General features: G+C 45.4%; 1 pseudogene; it reads right to left on the bottom strand.

The window, feature by feature from the left end:
- Positions 1-1,387: 1,387 nt before the first annotated feature.
- LOC712461 (eukaryotic translation initiation factor 4B pseudogene) lies at positions 1,388-4,797 on the bottom strand (annotated as a pseudogene).
- Positions 4,798-4,997: the final 200 nt, after the last annotated feature.

A 4,997-nucleotide genomic window follows, 5' to 3' on the forward strand; every position in this document is an offset into this window, starting at 1 on the left:
AAGTTTAGCTACTGTGTTGCAAGAGAAACCAGGACCTTGTCAAATAGTTCTCTCCATTACCATTTGTTCTCTCAAGGGAAGCTTTAAAAAAAAAAAAATAAAACAACACATTGGTCTGGTCACCTCATAAATCCAACAAGCATTGGTGTGGCATTTCAGTGGAGAAGGAAACTTGCGGGGAGAAAACCCATCAAGGTTGTAAGAAAGGCTCCCAATTTAACTGTCCCTGTCCCTATTTATCCACCTTTATCCACCGTCCAAGACCATCCATTATTCTAGAGCACTCTGCTCTACAAAAGGGGTCAAAGCATCAGGAGCGAGCAAGGAGTGAGAACCAAAAGACATCAAGAAACTGATTTGCTTGAGAAAAGCAGCGATTCTTCCTTTCGTAGCTCTCCATGGCTGAGAGAGAAAATGCCCAAGACATTATCTATGTGACTTAGAGACTGCTTTTTGGGAGGTTAAGAGTAGCATGAAGAACTTAAGATGACGATAAGAGTCTAAATTTTTAGCTTCAAGGTTTCAACAGAACGTGGATATATTCAAACTTGCAGAAAGGACAGTGTTTAGAAAGGGTAAAACCAGGACACAGAAAACACTGAGAATTGCCACGACCCCCAAGTGCTCCCGGCTCCAGGAAATAACCATTCATGTGTTTGCTGGAGGTCACACAATGTTCCCCTATTACCTGGTGCAAAATGACTCATCACTTCCCAAAAGCTTCTTTTCAAACCATGATTTTCCCATTTATTTTGGTCCAATGCAGTCCTATTCTTTATGGCCTACAGACTCACTCCCAACTACCCCTCTGCAGGGTTAAAAAAAAGGAATTCCCCCTAGGCTGACCCCCAAAACTCAGAATTAAATCAGAGGAGGGGCTGGCAGCCTCCTGGACACTAAAACAACTTGAGGCTAAATCTACTTTTCCAAGAGTGGAAAATGTATTCAGATAATGTTTGAGAATTCATATATGCCACAATAGGATAAAAACTAAAAGGTAGAAATCTCACACTTTTCCTTCTACCTTCCTCCCCTACTGCCCAACCAGATTGCAGACATTATATCACTGTCATTACCATTTCTGCTAAATGGCAGCCCCTAGGCACTAATCACATGGCAACTGCATGGTGACATAACGCACCACAACTCTTCCTCTAAAAAGCTGTAGTCTGTTTCTGGCTATATTGGCAATTCTCCAGTTACTTCAATACTTTAAAGGCTGCAGCAGCATGCAAACAAAAAATTTCATTTTTTGTTTTTAAAAAAAGGTAAGAAAGGTCTTAAGGAGATGGTGAGTTTTGTTTTGTCTTGTCTGGATAGAGGTTTGATTTGCTCTTGAATGTTCCAGGGTGGAGAAAAACTAGGAGAAAGCACAGGATGTAGAGGTCTATTCCGTGTAATCTTCTCCCTCGTTTTCATCTTCACCATCAACAGAGACAGCAGCATACTTGCTTGCAGAACAGAACTTGGAAGCTGGGTTTTCCTCAGGTTTCTTTGGCTCAGGTGCAGATCTGGAGTCTTGATCCTTTTTGCCATCTTTCCTATCTGACTCTTTCCAGCGGTTTTTGTTGCCTCCATCTCCTGGACCACAGCTAGAGTTCCCAGTTTGGTCTTTTGGGACATTCATCCCATCTACTTTATTTTCATCTTTCCTTGCTGGTCCTTCCTCAGACGGTTGAGCTGGAGCTACTTTTCCCCCACCACTTGCAGGGGATTGCTGCTCTGTGTCTGAGCTCTGAGATGGAGCAGGAGGGTTAGAACTTCACTTCACCCAAGCATTCTCCTTTGGTGGAGGGGCTGGCATTACCTTTAGGGGCTGATCAGGTTTGGGAGGTTTAGAAGTTGGAGAGTGACAATCTTCCTCCTTATTGAGTGTTTCATTTTCTAGAGACTTCTCACTCTCTCTCCTTCGTGCATTTCTGCCAGATGTGGCGGAGGTCCCGGTCTGCGATGACTCACTTCCTGTCCTCGACCGTTCCCGTTCCTGAGTTTCTTCACTTCCCCAGCTTGGGTGTCTCTCCCGAGGCCGTCGTTCTGGTTTTGTTTGGCTTATCCAGCTGACGCTGCAACTTCTCTCGTTCCTTCTGTAGCGGTTCTTCTATTTCTCTTTCTCTAGCAGCTGTGTCAACGGGCTTTGCCCCTCTAAAGATAGAAGCAGCTGGACTGCACTGGGAGGTACCAGCAGAGGAATCATCTTTCTTAGGAGTACTTGGAGGCGTTAGATTCAATTTGGGTCTTTGGCGGGGGGACCTCTATCATCACGCCTATACTCATCCCGAGAGTAATCATCTCATCTCTGGAGCTCCACGACTCATCATCCTGTCTGTCGTATCGGTCTTCATAGCGGTCCCCGCGTCCTCTGTAGTCATCATCCCTGCGGTACCCACGGCCGAATGCTCTTCCGCCACTGCCTGTCCGGGAGTCACAGCCTCCATCAGAGTCTCTGCTGCCTCGGTCATCACAGCGACCCAGGCCACCGTATCAATCCATATCCCGGCGTGGGCCATCCCGATCCCCATCCCGATCCCCATCCCGATCCCCATCGCCATACCGGTCTGAATCGTAACCATCTCGACACTTGTCTCCAAAGCTATCATCACTTCTTCTGGACGAGTAGTCATCAAAGCTGTCTGTGGCAGAACGAGCCCTCCAGTCTGTATCTGTTTTGTCAGAATCCCCATTTCCATCACTGCCAAAAGAACGATCATCCCTGTCTTTATCCTGTGCTTGATCAGCAACGTCCACTCGAATTCTCCTGTTACCTAGATACCCTTCACTGAGACTCAGGGCACTGAGCAGGGAATCCAGGTCCTCAAATGCAGCATAACCCAAACCTTTCAACCTCTCTGGATTGCTGGGTTCACGTGGTAAATGCACTGCACTGATGTTTAATCCTCTAAAGAATTCCCTAACTGACTTTTCTATAACATCATAGGGGAGGTTCCCCAGGAAAGCAGTGTTGGGTGGCGATTTAGGAAGACGGCTCCGGTCGATATTGGGTTCCCGAGCAGCCCGTGGAGCAGTGGGAAGGATGGAACAGTCAGTTGGAGGCGCCCTATACCCATCATCGTCATTACTGTGCCGAGTTGTTGAAATTCTCCTTCCAGATCATCCGTTTCATCAGCCTGGCTGACTGGTTTGGAAACATAGGTGCTTCCTCCACCAGTACTCCCATCCTCAGCCAGAAAGTCTGTTCGGGAGATAGTCTTCCCACTCTTGTTCTTTTTTGCTGAGGTGCCATGTTGGGAGAGGGAAAGAGAATGCTACCTCATTCCTTAAAAGGGCCCAAAATACTCTTTTCCAGACTTTCACCTTATTGAACTGAATTTTCCCTCATTGAACTACATAGAATAAATCCAATCACTCTTGACAAAATCTTTTCAAATGCTTGAAGCCTTCCCAGTCAGCCTCCAAATATTTTCTTTTTATTTTATTTTATTTTTTTAATTTTTTAATTTTTTATTTTTTTGAGATGGAGTCTCAGTCTGTCACCCAGGCTGGAGTGCAGTGGTGCAATCTCGGCTCACTGCAAGCTCCCCCTCCTGGGTTCAGGCTGTTCTCCTGCCTCAGCCTCCTGAGTAGCTGGGACTACAGGCGCCCGCCACCACGCCCGGCTAATTTTTTGTATTTTTAGTAGAAACGGAGTTTCACCGTGTTAGCCAGGATGGTCTCGATCTCCTGACCTCGTGATCCACCTGCCTTAGCCTCCTAAAGAGCTGGGATTACAGGCGTGAGCCACCACACCCGGCCCAAATATTTTCTTAAACCTAAAAATTCTCCAGATCTTTATATGATATGAGGTGTTTTGTTTTGTTTTATTGTTTTGTTTGAGACAGAGTCTCGCTCTGTTGCCCAGGCTGGAGTACAGTGGCACAATCTCAGCTCACTGCAACCTCCGCCTCCCAGGCTCAAGTGATTCTCGTGCCTCAGCCACTGGGGTAGCTGGGATTACAGGTGGGCGCCAACACACCCAGCTATTTTCTGTATTTCTAGTAGAGGCAGGGTTTTGCTATGCTGGCCAGGCTGATCTTGAACTCCTAGCCTCAAGTGATCTGCCTGCCTTGGCCTCCCAAAGTGCTGGGATTACAGGCATGAGCCACTGTGCCCGGCCATGGTTTTAAGACCTCTCATGATCCTAGTCACTGAACTTTGGACATGGTCAATGGTCTAGGCTTAACCTAGACTGAAAGCCTACAATGTAGATACGATCCGATGGATGAAGGAATCAATGGGTGTATTTATTTCTAGGATTTGAGCATTACACTGCTACAGAAACCTAACCTTGTATTGAGATTTCTGTTTTGGTTTGGTTACAGTTTGGGTTTATCTGCTTGCTTGTTTTGCAGAGGGTCATAGAGTTTAGTGGCAAAGCTGGGCTGTTGACTCAGATTACGTTTGCGTCAGTTAAAAATCTCTGAGCTTTTTCATAATTCCTCTTAAATCACATCTTCCACTCATTACTTGTGCTGTTTCTTTTTGAACCTCCTGCATGTTGGTTCCTATTAAATTTCATCTTACTGCTCTTTGTACGTCAGTGTAACAGCACATTCCACCTCTTGCAAATGTTGGCATGTCATTCCTGCATTAGCCATCCAACCCAGCTCTGGTCATCTGCTTCCAACAAGAAAAGACAAGGAGGAAAGAGAACCAATATTTAGAACATTTATTAAGACGCCAGTAAGCTAGACAATTGTTTCTAACTTTTTAATTGACATCAACACACATACAGAAAAGTGCACCAAAAAAACATACAATTCAATGAATTCTCACAAAGCAGATGCCTGTGTAGCCACCCATGTCAAGAAAGAGAACATTAGACTGGGAATGTTTTAATAAGCATTTTTCTCTTTAAATCCTCAAGCCTACTTGGTAATTATTATTAAACCTGGTTTATAAGATGATAAAACAGATTCAGAAAGGTTAAGTGGCTTGCCTTGCTGACTTCCACAGCTGGAAGTTGTAAAGCACAGAATGGGCCCCACGCGGTGGCTCATTCC

This window comes from Macaca mulatta, chromosome 4 (assembly GCF_049350105.2).
Source record: "Macaca mulatta isolate MMU2019108-1 chromosome 4, T2T-MMU8v2.0, whole genome shotgun sequence".
Taxonomy (NCBI): domain Eukaryota; kingdom Metazoa; phylum Chordata; class Mammalia; order Primates; family Cercopithecidae; genus Macaca; species Macaca mulatta.